At 38.5% G+C, this 15,167-nt stretch overlaps 1 protein-coding gene and 1 pseudogene across 2 annotated transcripts in view; one reads left to right on the top strand and one right to left on the bottom strand.

Annotated features, from left to right (window-relative positions):
• Window positions 1-15,167, bottom strand: part of LOC116291076 (uncharacterized) — a 96,376-nt gene that overhangs the window by 4,900 nt on the left and 76,309 nt on the right. The window lies entirely within an intron of this gene.
• On the top strand, window positions 6,252-7,131 carry LOC148908527 (uncharacterized; annotated as a pseudogene).

Below are 15,167 nucleotides of genomic sequence, written 5' to 3'. Positions count from 1 at the left end.
CAAATTTGATGATGACAAAGCTGGCAAAAATATGATTACAAAATCTAGCAGCCTTTTTGTTAGAGAAAACAATGCTGTGCCTATTGAACCAATACTAGCAAGGATCAAAATAAGACCAGGTAAAGCATCTTCACCAGAAATACAAAGAGTACAATTCCCTATAACATTAGCATATGCTGTAACAATACATAAGGTTCAGGGACTCTCTTTACATCAGGTTGTAATAAGTTTTGAGCTATTCAAACAAAGATCATTCAATTCTGGACAGATTTATGTTGCCTTGAGCCGTTCAACATCTCTTCATGGTATTTACATCTTGGGAGACATTCAAAGTAAACATGTAAGAGCAGACCCTAGGGTACATAAAGAATATGAAAGATTGAGGGAAATTTCACCATTGCATCCTCAAACAATTACAGAATCTAGCTCATCTTTAACCATTTCTCTTCTTAATGTCAGGTCATTGACAAAACACAGCACTGATGTTAAACATGACTCTAATATTTTCAATGCTGACATGTTATGTTTTACAGAAGCACAATTACTTCCAACTACCAATGACAATGAAATAAGAAATAATCTCCATCCCTTCACACTATTTAGACAAGATCATATCTCTGACAGATATTCCAGTTTAGCAATTTGTTCAAAACCCAATCTAGAAATCAAGGAACATGACTATTTTCCAGAGACAAATGCACTCAAATTTATTGTTGTCAATAATATAGCACCTGTCCCCATCACTATGCTTCTACTTTACCGTAAACAAAGTTCCAACATTTCATATTACATAAACAGCATTACATATATTCTGAATAACCTTGAAGTGGATGTCATACTAGGTGACTTTAATATAAACTATTTAAATGACAATGAAGTTCAGCCACTCAATGTCCTCATGGACTCCTTAAACTATATCATACAAACTATTGAAACTCCTACATTTATATCAGGAAGTTTGCTAGACCATGCATATGTAAGAAATGAAATGCTCAGCATAACTGGCACTTCTGTAATTCCTGTATACTACTCTGATCATGATGCTGTCAAAATCTCATTGCGTTTTAAGTAAATTCTATATTTCCATCAAAGCATACCAAATACATAATAATACAAATAAGATTATTTTGAAGAATACTGACTTTTATATTATATCCTATCATATCACATAACAAAATATCAGTAGCACCTTTCTGGTGTCATGACATCTTCAAGGCTGGAGCATAAGGTAAGTATAATGCTGACTTGCAATAATCAAATAATTTGACACATCATTTAATTATACATTACTTATCCTTCTTAATTTCAGATTGATCTTAAACAATAAAAACATGAAAGGAAAACAATCTACAAGACAAGTATAAAATGTATGCTAATTTGGTCTTCATCAGTGTTTGGCAAACCACGAGGTGGCCAACAGAATGCAATGGACAGCTTTACTACAAGTACAGCATAATTTCATCAGTGTTTGGCAAACCACGAGGTGGCCAACAGAATGCAATGGACAGCTTTACTACAGGTACAGCATAATTTCATCAGTGTATGGCAAACCACGAGGTGGCCAAACAATTTGGTCATAAGCAAACCAAGTGAGTTAGTAAAATAGCTAATCATCCAAATACAATGGACAACTTACTGCAAAAATTCACTAATTTCTATAGCAAAATAAAAGAATATAAATAGGACTGGAATCTGAAGTGCAATAAGTGGAGGAGGTCGGCTAGTAAAAAAAATAGGACTGGAATCTGACGTGTAATAAGTGGAGGAGGTCGGCTAGTAAAAAAAAAATAGGACTAGGAATCTGAAGTGTAATAAGTGGAGGAGTGTCTTTGAATTGGCCCCTTTACAGTGAACCCGGATGTTCAAGATGTAGGAAATTTTTTTTGCGGATAAGACTATGAAAGTCTATTTTTTTTCCAAAATCTTCCAACTCCCCCTCAAAAATCTAATGGTCTGTCCCTTGCATTTCAATAACAACTTGCCCATCGCGTCCAGTTTCTCTATAACAGTTGTCACCAGCCAGCTCAACAAAGATTATTACATCAACATTTTGACAAGCTTTATTCAATCATCTTGCCCATCGCGTCCAGTTTCTCTATAACAGTTGTCACCAGCCAGCTCAACAAAGATTATTACATCAACATTTTGACAAGCTGTATTCATTCAAACTCAATGTATATATTTCATAAAATACATAATTCTGTTATGGCCTTATCATACAGTAACTTAACCATTATCTCTTACATTAAACTGTGTAACGAAAGCTTCTAGTTGACCCCGCCAAAATACAAGTCATTTTTTCTTCTACTCTATATTAAACGCCGAGTACATATTGAACATATTCTACGTCTAAAAAAACTCTCATCAAAATCTAATGATCATACTTTCCCGAAACGTAATCTCAAAGTTTTTTAAAACTGTCCGAAAATCAAATACATAAAACACAAACTAGTCAATGTAACAAATGCTCAAATGTGATGCTAGCTGCTCAGAGCTGAAATGACTTTACAATATTTGTACTCTTATCGAACGTAATCTCAAAGTTCTCCAAGTCAAGAAGGCGTTCTACTACCTCATCTTCCGAATGGCTGGAGGAATCATCTGCGTCAGAACATCCCGGAATATAGTCAACCAAAGATAAGATTCTTCATTACTTGGATCACAAATCGCCACTTTTACGCTCATCATCTTAGGGCACGCTTCTAAAAGCATAATCGCCTTGCAATTATTGCACTTTGCCGACTTCAAAGTAGGTACGTCTGTAACATGTTTTGAACAGTTCAGACACGTGTACCAAGTAGCGTAATTGTTGATCATCTTAAATCCTTCTACTCTGATAGTGGTGACATCGTTCAATTCATCTTCATCAGGAACTGGAAATTCTTCGTCTATCTCATCGGCTACGGTGGACGGAGCTGTAGTCAGGTACTTGTGTTCACTGTATTGACGCACTTTCAAATTTGCAAAACTGTAAGCTCTGCCACTTTGAAGATCGCAGTAGGGATCCCAGAATCTTACCTTGATAGTACCTATTTAGAAAAACAAAAATGTGATTAGTCAACGCAGTTGGCTTGGTCATATAGGACTAGACATCACTCACCAGTGTTGTCAGTAATAGCCCCACGTAACAGCCTGATTGTAGATCCATTTTTTTTAATGGTCTCGATGTTTCTCCTGTCCATGCTCAAAAGATCGCTGGGACTCATTAAGCTCGCCTTTCTTTGTACATTCTTCAACTTTACTGGAGTACACGAAGACACGTAGGACGATCGATTAACGTTTAAGAATCGATCTGCTAACAAATGATTGAGCGAGCGAGTGAGCGAGTGACATTCAGACCCCTCACAATAACTCGTTTCTACGCTTCGCGTATCCACGAGTTAAAAAATTTTCAAGTTACCCGTGGGCGTAGGGCATAGGTGGGATTCGTACAGAGCCTGCAATATCGAAGACAGTAGCTGTCCGCAAGTAAGATACCACTACCATCTGCTATCAATCGCGAAGCATTTGGATCAGGAAGCGAAAATGCCAAAGCACTAGCCCTACAAAATGCTCAATATTCTTTTATCTTTTTTACCAAGCAAACCGCCTGGCAACAACGGTTCCCGCGAGACCCTCTCATTTTTTCGGGGTTGACCAACATAAACACATCCTCTCCGATTGCGCTCCTTTACTTTCACACTCCTACTACTTTCTCACCTTCTTTGTTTTCGACATAGGTAGCCCGAGTAAACGCCAATAAGGGCGTCTAGTTTATAGTAAGTTTTGTCTCTGTGGTAATAATATGGTGCATGTCAGCATAATAGTAAACTGCTGATAATCTTGGTTTTCATGGCAACAAGACGCAAAATGAGCGTTCACTCGGACTCTTTATTTGAGAAAAATACTTCGTGGCTACTAAGCTTTCTACATTTCATTCCGGCGGTTTATGATGGATATTTCAAAACGGTTTATAGACTTTTAACCGCCAATGTTTTGTACTTTGCTTTCCAAACTTGAGATGGACTAATTTTGCAACAAACAATTTTAGATATCATTTATTAATCGAAAAATTCTCTTATAAGCTTCATGACTCTGACAAAACCCAACTCCCAAAAAAACTATGATCGTTGTTTATAAGACTCAAGGAAAGACAGGTTTTTAAGCATAAAGGTCAGTGGACTTTTTATTTCATGTTTTGGCTCCTAAAGGAGCCGGGGTTTTAAAATAGTGATCGCTTTATGTCCAGCGAAAACCAGCATGATGGGTTTTCCCAACATTGATGGTGAATTTTTCTACTGTTCCTGATGCGGCCTTCTTGCCATCTTTATCCAGAAAGCTGGGTGAACGGCCAAGCTAAAGTTTGATGCTTACTGGCGTAGCGACACAGCAACGGCCGCCTGTTACGGTCACATAGCGCTGAAGGAAGGAACCAAACCCGGCATCAATAAGCTCTTTCTCGTCGGCCAGGTGTGGTTCAGCATGAAAGTGTGAAGGAAGTCGAGGAAATATGGCTCGAACGACTTCGTGCTTCAAGAATCAGGGTTTCCTCGTAGTCTAGCCTTGGTTTAAGTCCTTTTTCAAAGGTAACTGCAAGTCGCTCTCTGGCTTTTTCTATATGTGCTGTCGATGGTGGCGTTGGGTTCTCGAACATCGATATGAGCTCGCTTGTCAAATGGTCTTCGGGTTCCCATGTGTTGTCTGTTGATGCATAGTTTGCCCACTTGACGAAGTACTGTGCTTTCCCTGAACGAATCCTCTTCCCCACCACTCGCTCTACCTCGAAGATTCCCATGACGACTGGTTTTCTTTCAGGCTTGTACTTAGATTTAAAACACCCGTCGTTAAAGTCACTAAATAGTGAGGTATAATAACCGGGAGCAGGTCTCGAACGCTTTGACATCTTTACGCCAAGTGTGTTTGTGATAACTGAAATAAAACTTTTGCCCGTTCACGCGCGTACATCATTTATGTCATCAAATACTAGTTTCTTTCTGATAGGACGATTACAAACGAGCGATGCGTTTGTTCCAATCAAAATGCTAAAAAACAAAGCACGACCGAACCTCTTAGAAAACAGCTTAGAAAACAGCTTAGAAAACAGCTTAGAAAACAGCTTGTTTGCTTGCTCTTTAAAACCTATGTTGGGTAAAAGTTAATTTAAGAATAACAGTTTTTGACTTCCCTAAAAGTCATAATAAAAATGTTTGGGTGGTCAGCAATTAATTCAGCGTACAGGCATCAGATTACATGCTATGGGTGGATGTTGAAAGTTTTAACAAGCCTGAACACGTATCAAGAACCTGAGAACCCTTATTTAACGCGTCTATCATAAAACTGTTGTTGTAAAGCCCTGGTCCTCAGAGAATTTCAAAATGCCTGATAGAGAGTATCCAGTGCGACAACCAGCTGGGTGGCGCCATGGACGCTGTAGGTACTTAATCCATCCAAACGTCAAGGTATGTTCGAGTTTGAATGAGAACTACCCGCGAAAGCTAGTGTGGGCTGCGTCGATGTTTGTTCGAGTTTGTGGAATTTGGCATTCACAACGCATAGATAGTTTACTGCCGCTTTTTTTGCTGTATTAATTTTCTCTTGTACTTAACAGATTCTAAGGGATGCCGGCAAGGTCAAGCCCAAAGAAATAATTTACGCTGAGCTCATGTCAAAGACGGTTCAGACGGAACCACAGCCAGAACTGCTCGCAGTGCCAGGCGAAGTCTTTCTTCATTTTTTTATCCTGTTTATAATATATTTCATGTTGTAAGCTTGTAGCTTGAACTTATCATGATTTCTGTAATTCCTTAATAGCAATATTTCATTTCTATTTCACAAAAGCATCAATTTGTAAATATAAACAAACCCGGGGAAATAAACTGTGATACATATTATTGGCATTGTATACATCGTTTTGCTTGTTATTTCATCGGGGCCTGCTAGCACTTGAACGTTCAAAAGGACGGCTTACGACTAAAGTCATGAACACAATTGGCCTTACATGTATCCTTCACATGGCCTGACTCTTCAATTTTTGGCGGTGCTATTTCTACTATCCGTTTGAGAGCGGTAGTCTTTTTTCCAATCTCAAGAAATGGCAAAGCCAAATTTGATTGTTTGCTTTATGAATAATTGCCTGCCGTTAGAGAACGTTAACACAAATCAATCTTGTGAATCAAAATCAAAAAGGTTAATCTGGGACTGGGACCGAGGTGATGGAGGCGTAAGGAAGGCGAGAGAGCTCTCTCCCGCGAAATTTAAAAATTAGAGAGTAAATGGAAAGTTTTTCTTCAGAAAGTAAAAGTAAAAGAAGAAATCGTTCATCGACAAGTTCAGCTTCAAGTTCAACAAGATCCCCAGATCAAAAAAAGATAAAAAGCCAACTCAAAGAGGAAGAAGACACGCTCGACATGTCAAAAGAGCTGAGCGAGAAGCTCGATTCAATCTTACACAAACTCTCTAAACTGGACGCTATTGAAAATACAGTTAACTCATTTCAACTATCACTTGATAATCTCAAAGAAAAGACTGACATTCTAGAGAAAAAGCAAGAAGACGTTTGTCAGGATATGAAGAAATTAAAAGGATCACTAGATTGTCAAGATCAAGCTGTACAAAACCTCCAGCAAGAAATAAAGAAGTCAGCAGCTAAAATTAAGTCACTTGAAGTTAAATGCGAAGAGGTTAGTACAAAGAATCTCTACCTAGAAGCGTATTCGAGGCGGGAAAACATCAAATTCCTTAACATAGAAGAAGACGAGGACGAAGACCACAACAGAGTTCATCCTAAGAAAATTTCTAGACGAAAAGCTAAGCTTCTACGACTTTGACACCGTAGAAATACAAAGGGTCCACCGTAATCCGGCCAGGAGAGACAGGAGAAGTAAACCAGATAAACCAAGACCAATACTAGCCAGATTCCTAAGAGCAAAAGATGCAGAGAGCATTATGTCTCGTGGAAGGGAGCTTAAAGGAACCAAGTACCAAATGTACGTGGATTTGCCACAAGAAATCCTTATAAGAAGGCGCGCTCAGATGGCAACACTAAAAAAAGCTAGAGAGAACTCAATTCCAGCGTATTTCAGCAAAGCGGAGCCAGACAAATTATACATTAGGGGTCAGTTGTGGCCCGTAGGTAAAATCCTAGAAATTTAACTGATAATTTATTTATTTGTTCTTCTTACTCTTTGAGCTTTACTTAATGCCTTTAATCAAGGCCATTAATCATGGTTGATCGAGACATTTCTGTCTCATATTTATCGATACACTGAAGTTATAATTTAGATATTAGTGTGACGACAGAGAATTTTAGCCGAGTTAATGATTAGCTCAACCGTTCAATATTTAATTCAATTTAGTCAATAAGTCAAATTCAAGCCCAGTTGGTCATAATAGCAGGATAAAAGTTATAGTAACATTAGGAAGTCTTTTCTTACTACAAAGAATAACGAGTTAATCCGCAGCAATAGATTGTGCATGGCTGAAACAATGCGCTAACAAATCGGTTCCGATTATAACGATCTCACGGGAATATTCGGGTTAGTTCGCGTATTGTTTAGCCATGTGCTCATTAGCGCTAAATCTTCATTAACCTACGATCTCTTTAGAAATTAGTTTAGTTTTGTTGGATACGCGGTTGCCACAGACGCTTAAATCTGGGTTGTCCTTAAATATCATTTTAATATTTTAGCTTAGTTTATGACTTGTTTGCGATATTTTCTGTTTACCATTTCGGAAATTCTAACCAAGTTATTCCCGTACCAAATTGAGTTAAAGTTTGATTTCTTTTCATAAGATGGTAAACAAAGAGTTAGTCTTTTTAGGAGTATGTACGTTTTTATGTACTTCATTACGAAGTGGTAAGAAAACTAAGATTTCTCACTGCATAGTTACCAACTAGGCTAAGTAAGGAGGGGTGCACGACATACTGGTTGTTAAGAGAAAACTGAGCTAGACTGGCAGCTGTCCTTCAAGATCCTTGGACTATAAAAGGAGAGTTACCACGCTAGTTTGGTGTGTTAGTTGGGAACCCGAATGCTACAACAACTTGGTACGCTTCCAACAACTTTATAAGGTATGAGTGCACCTCTTCTCTTGTTACCGAGTGTGGAGTGTAACCAAAATAGTGAGTTAATTTAGAAGTGTGATATCCTATATTTAATCGCTTAGTATGTGTGATTGGTATTGGTTACTTAGTGATATTTATTTTCCTAGCGTGTGATATTTACGATTTCAAGTTGTATTAGTTAAAATTATTCAGTCGTGCGATTCAATAAATTGTTTTGTAAAGTTACTCTCCGTTCTCATTCCTTTGCGTTAACTCAACGAACTCGCGCTGTCGCGGCATTTGAAATATAGTGCCGTCACAAATTGGTGCCCCGTGTGAGGAAATGAGTTTTTAGTTTTAAATTTCGCGAGGGGAGAGTATTAGTCATTTCCTCTCTAAATGTATTTGTTGCGTTTTACTTGTCCTGGTAATTCGGTTATGCGTAATGAAAGCACGGATCGTTGCAATTTTTTTTTCGAGAGACTTTGAGTGCTATCGTTTAAGTAGTATTGTGTTATTAACAGTTGGGTCTCGACTGATAATCTAGGGAAACGGTGTAATTTCTAGTGGTTCTTGCTCTTTTATTTGTGTTGTACGGCAACAAACAAAGTACCATTACAACCAACCATTTTAACAAAATTTATTCCACATCACGGGTTAATTGGTTTTGTTCGGCAAGTTATTGTATGACAACGCTAGAAGCTACAATAATCTAGAAGTATTGCTGGGGACCCAACTAGGTAGTGTATATTTTGTGAAAATTGAATGAGTAAGGTCACTGAAACGACTTCTAAGAACGAGAATTCCAAGGACCAGCAGCAGTACTGCGACGGGACCTGCAGCCTTACATTGAACTTGAGGTCCCGGAGTAAAGCGAAAACCATAAAGTCCGCGGACCAGCCGAAGGCCAAACAGAAACCCACTAACAGAAAAGGAACAGAAACTAGTAAAAGCCTACCACCAGAACACGAGAATCCACCAGAAGACAGTCACCCACCAGAACACGAGAATCCACCAGAAGACAGTCACCCACCAGAACACGAGAATCCACCAGAAGACAGTTATCAAACGGAACAGGTTGAAGCACCGCCAGACCAAGTGAACCAAGTTAACATGGAAGAAGCCGGAGCCCAAGAGCCAGGGATGGTCCCCGAGCTAGCCGCCCAAATTGCCCAGTCTTTGGCCGACATGCAGCAACAACAGCAGCAGGACAAATCCCTGAATGGTCTACCACAGCTCCGAACCTTCACGGGCCATCCAGACGAGGATGTCAGAGATTTTATCGTACAGTTCGAAAGCATGGCTGGACTACGAAAATGGCCTGCTGACCAGAGAAGCCATATCATCGGCTTTTACCTGGCTGGCCATGCCAGGGAATGGTATTCTTCGCTCCCAGCTGACGTGAAGGCCAACTATGCCCAGCTGATCGACGGACTGAAAGCTCACTACGATGGGCAGACATACCTACGCCGCCAAGAGTTGAATAATAGAAAGCAAAGGCCCGAGGAATCAGTGAATGACTATGCCCAGGATATCTCTCGGCGTGCACGCAGTCTTGGTCTGTCCGAACACGACAAGATCCACAAGTTTGTTCAAGGCCTACTGCCCCAACTACAAGAACACGTAGTTATGGCCCGACCTACTACATACAAAGACGCAGTGGAACTCGCCACTATCAAAGCAAGTTTCCTCCAACCGAAACCAGTCTGCGGAGTTGCTGTCCAGTCATCAGCAGAAATCCAAGTACTGCAGGCTCAACTGAACGACTTGAAGGAAGAACTGCGGTACCTGGGAAAGCCACAACAGAGAAGCGAAAATGACGACCTGCCACGACAGATGGCTGCCATGGCTAATGCCATAAAGACGCTCTCGACTAAATTGAACCAACCGACCTTGGCAGCGATACCACAGGGAAGGAACCAACCAAGCAGAATGCCGCCTAATCATCAGTACGACACGGGGGGAAAGCGAAGTAACCATGGTTATAACCAACGTGGAGGTAGAGGTCAACGGACCACGGAAGGGGATGTTATTTGCTACCATTGTAGACGGGTTGGACACTACAGACGAAGCTGTCCTGATCTCCAAGAGTATTCAAGGCAGTCGAGATACCAGCAACAAAGCCAAGCCTTCCCACCAAGACCGATAGAAGCCATGTCCGACCCACACCAAAATTACCAGCGCCCGCCGTCAAACTAAACCGGGCTTCTATTCGAGGAGTTCGTGTTAGCCAAAGGATAGGAGCCCGAGGAAATGTAAATAACAACACCTTCAGGCCATTTGAAATACAAAATGCACCGTATATACCCACGTCAAAGAAGTTTAACGAACCGTATAACCCCACAAGTAACACTAATTATTATGCACGAAGGAGTACACAAATTAATGGACCGTGTAACCAGCCCACAAGAAGCACGGAACAATACGCACGAAAAAGTACAACACCAATTAACCTGCAGCATGAAAGCCCAATAGTCCCCGGAAAAAGTAGCCAAACAAGGAAGGAAGACAGAAAAATGCCCAATAAAGGAATGATTGGGACGATATTAACCACCAGCCACCAGAATGATTATCAAGAAACAGACAATCAAGCCTACCTACACGCGACCGTTCATCCAAGTCAACCAAGTGGTAAGAAACAGAACCATGGAGCCGAGACAGATAAACAACCTCAAAGTCCCTGCCAAATGAAGACTCATCGTGCGAACGAACAACCTGTTGCTGAACGCGGAACCGTTTCCGACCGGCCAATCGGAAACTATTCCGGCGGAGAACTCGCCAGATCGTTTCCTGTACAACAATCAAGTTTTAATCAAGAAGTTACCCAAGAGACAAAAAGACATGAATTTACAAGGAAAATTGAAGAGACAAACGTAAATCAAGAAGTTGCAGACCACGGCAAAGGAAGTGCCGAACAAATTAATATGGAACCAGTTGCAGAATACGAGAAGACTAAGAATACCAAAGATAAAGACGTCGTTAATCAACAGGAACCTGAAACAGTGGAGGTCCTGACCAATGAGCCCAAGGCTGAGCTTCAAAAGCGCTGTCCAAGACAGAACTACAACCACGAGGAAGGTGTAGTACCAGAAAGTTCGAAAAGAGACGAACTGACGATTAGTATTGATAACGATGCAACTGACGAAATTAACGATGATGAAATTAAAGGAAATAAGATGTTAAAAGTGGCGCCACAAGAATCCGAGAATACCAGTACAGGAAAAGACATGGCAAGTCTGGCAGCAAGCAGCAACTACGAGACCACGGAAATTAACAACAGAATAGCCAAAGAAACAAGGGACAGTTACTACCAGGTATCAGTTACGGCCAACGAGATGCCGACAGACGGAGAATCCACAGTTTATGGGGACATAGCAGATACCAAAGTAAGGATATTGATAGACTCTGGTGCCGCCATATCGGCAGTTAGTGAAAAACTGTTCGAAGAAATACCGCTTCTCCGAAGCAGCGAACTAAACCAAATTCACAATGTACAAGTCCAGTCCGTGAACGGTCAACCACTCAAGATACTTGGACTATTTTGAAATATACAGAGGCACAAAACAGGGAGACCCTATATCACCTTATCTTTTTATTCTAGCAATTGAAATAATGGCCATAATGATAAGATGCAATCAGGAAATAGAAGGTGTCAGGATAAAAGAACTGGAAAAAAAGATGTTACTGTTTGCGGACGACACTACATTCTTTCTTAAAGATATTACATCATTCCAAAATGCACTAAGAGAACTGGAAAGATTCACGCTCTTTTCTTCGCTAAAAATTAATGTCGCAAAATCTGAAGTTGGGTGGCTAAATAGTCGAAATCATTGTCCACCGAGAGAAATCCACCTTAAAAAATTTTAATGGATCAATTTTTGCCAGGATGGTATAAAAATACTAGGGATTTTCTTTTCATATAATGATAAATACAGTTACGAGAATAATTTTAAAAGAATTCTAACGAACTTCCAGACAAATCTGTCACTCTGGAAGACACGCAATTTAACACTATTTGGAAAAATCCAAATTGTGAGAGCACTTGCCCTACCTAAACTTATGTATGTATGTTCTGTTCTTCACGTTCCCGAGGAGTTTACAAAAATTGTCGAAAGCACGATACAAGATTTCATTTGGAATGGCAAAAAGCCAAAAATTAAACATAGTACACTTATTGGAGATTATGGAGAGGGAGGTTTGAAGCTAACAGATTTTCAATCATGTTTAAATGCCAATCGAGCAAAATGGATAAAACTATTTCAATTTAAGGAAGAAATGACAACAGTTAGTTTTATTCCATCGTTATATACGAAATCTATTGGTGGTTTTAGACATATTCAAAACAACTTCGACAAAAAAAGGATCCCTAAAACTATTCCACAATTTTATAAAAGTGCTCTTATTGCATGGTCGGTGATTTCGGATGAGAATTGTACATCTCCAAATGCAGTATATAATCAACATCTATGGAACAACAAATATATTCAAATAGGAGGAAATTCCGTTTTCTATAGAGATTTTTCAGAGCTGAATATCAATGAAATATACGATTTATGCGATTATAATGGTTTTTTCAATTGGGAACATGCAAAATCAAGAGGACTAGCAGACAAACATTTTTTGAAGTGGGCCAGGATAATTCATGCAATTCCCGACGAATGGAAAACTCTCGTAAAAGGAAAAAAAACTGAAAAAAAGAAGTTACAAAGGACTTTTAATATAGCAAATAACAATATTGACGTATTTAAGCTACACACTAAAGTATTTTATAATTGGTTTATAGAGAAAAAGTTTAAGAAACCAACTTCACAAAAATACATATCTCAAATAATAAGTCCAGAAAAAGATTTGGATTGGACTATGATTTATAACAGAATTTATAAAACATCTGTAGACACTTATTCAAGATATTTTCAGTACAAATTATTGAATAACGTACTATTTCTCAATCGTGATCTTTATCGTTTCAAAATTTTAGAATATTCCTCTTGTTCTTTCTGCTCTATTTATCCTGAAACTGTATATCATTTGTTTGTTGATTGTGTAGAATCAAAAAACTTCTATTTCGAAATAAGGGACCATTTTGAAAAATTTGGTGTAAATCTGCCAGAAAATAACTACCAGCACATTATTTTGGGCTCAGATAATCCTATCATGAATTATATCATATTATATTTTAAAATAGTTGTATATAAATCTAGAGAAAAAATGAAAAGACCTTCGCTAAAACGTTTTCTAAATGCTCCTAAACAAAATAGAAATATTGAATATCGAATGGCGATAAGCAAACATATTGTTGCAAAACATATAAGTAAATGGAAACTCAACTCAATCCAGCTTTGGAGTAGACCACTTGGCAGGGTGCAATCTCATAAACATATTCATATATAGTGTAGTTATTTTGTTATTGTAACTAGTTTTTGTCTGTTTTTTTTTTTTTTTTTTCCTTTTTTCTTTCTTTGTTTTGAATAATGTACTTTTCAATTAATATTCTTAGACAATGTCTTTGTAAATAATATGTATATATTTTGTATTGAAAACACATGCTTGTAATTAATAATTTACACACTATTTAATTTTAAAAAACTCATTAAAAAAAAAAAAAAAAAAAAAAAAAAAAAAAGGTTAATCTCGTGCAATCAATCAAAATATGTAAGTGCTATCTAAGTATGCCTATTGGACTCGTAGTAGAAGTAGGGATTCTTTACCCCGAATTTGAAGCTTGTTCAGGTTCATTTTACACGATAGGCTCATCGATCGCTCGAAGAAGCAAAGTGACTCTGAGGTGTTAGAATTCGAAGTTCCAAAATTTCCTGAGCTTACGCGTTGTAGTATAATATAAGAATCCAAAATCAAATTGTTTTTATACATTTCAAAAGACGTGAGATTACCAGGCACAAATCTAGTATAATAGACGTAAGATTTAAGTCGCAACTAGCGAATGAAACTAATTCACTTCATCATCAAAAAGCGAATTCATCAGTAAACAAACACTTCTCCTGTCGTAATAGTGATCATAGAAAAAGCAGCATAGATCAATACTTTTGTTAATTTATTGGCTCCTAAAAGAGCCAGTTTAATTTTAAGACTTTAAGTGACTCGACGAATTACTCTTCTTTGACAGACGCAAATTCCAAAGGGCCCAGGAACATTGCCCTTCTCAATGCTTCCCTGAATAAAGCGTTCTGTCGAACAAGCCATGGCACCTGCTCCTCGAACGCTCTATTTGGGTCACTGATGTTGCTTGATCTTTCTTGGGGCTGTTCGCTTTCGGTAGGCTGTTGTTGTTCTCGGGGAACCTCCATATTCAAATTCCAAGCAACTTTTCTAATTTGCGATGACTGCCGATACACTTTGGTAGTTTCCACGCTTTTTACTAGTTTGATTGACATGTTCCTGGTACTCAAGCGAATTTATTTCTGTCAATCATTAGTGAGTGATAGGTGTTTTGTGCTGCCTCAAGCCAATCAGCGTTAGCTGAAGTACAATTTCAATACACAATCTATAATATATTCATAATTATTACCGATATGTGAAAATCTCTCAACTGTAAGTACATGTCGCCGAGAACAATAGAATTCTGCCCGATGCTTTGTCGGAATCACCAATGTTTAATTGGCAGGGAGCTTTTGTTGGAGCGGATTAAATCCTTTGTTTCGACGACTGGTGGTTAGGAGTTATGAATTAATGAGTCGAGCCTTTAGAAGTCAAAAGACGTCAGACGGGCGTTCTGATTGGGCCTATTTTTTGAAGCTTTTTTGTTAAGATGATGTGTTTAATTAGCAAAGACGTTTAATAAGAATTATGATTGGTTTACTTTGAATCCGTAAGTGTTTGAATGACATGTTAAAATAATTAACTGGTAAATACTTAAAAAGATCTTTTGTTTTGGTAGCAAGTGTGTTTGAAATTGGTTTTATGAATATTGAATTGTAGCTTTGCTGTTGTTTGATCTTCTTCAGTAATAGGATCTTTTACTAAAATTCACTACATGTAACCGGTTAAGAAAAGTTGCACATCTGCTGGCCCTGTATTTTTTACTTAACTTTTTAAGATGGCAAAGCTTTTTCCCGCCAAAAGTTACATCACCTTCTATTCTAAATCGAAATACGTCATTAGACATATAAAAACAGCTGAAGTAGCG

The sequence above is a fragment of the Actinia tenebrosa genome, unplaced genomic scaffold, assembly GCF_029948245.1.
Source record: "Actinia tenebrosa isolate PJP-AT-01 unplaced genomic scaffold, QUT_ActTen_1.0 PGA_scaffold3__52_contigs__length_22856419, whole genome shotgun sequence".
Taxonomy (NCBI): Eukaryota; Metazoa; Cnidaria; class Anthozoa; order Actiniaria; family Actiniidae; genus Actinia; species Actinia tenebrosa.
This window is presented reverse-complemented; position numbering and strand designations above follow the sequence as displayed.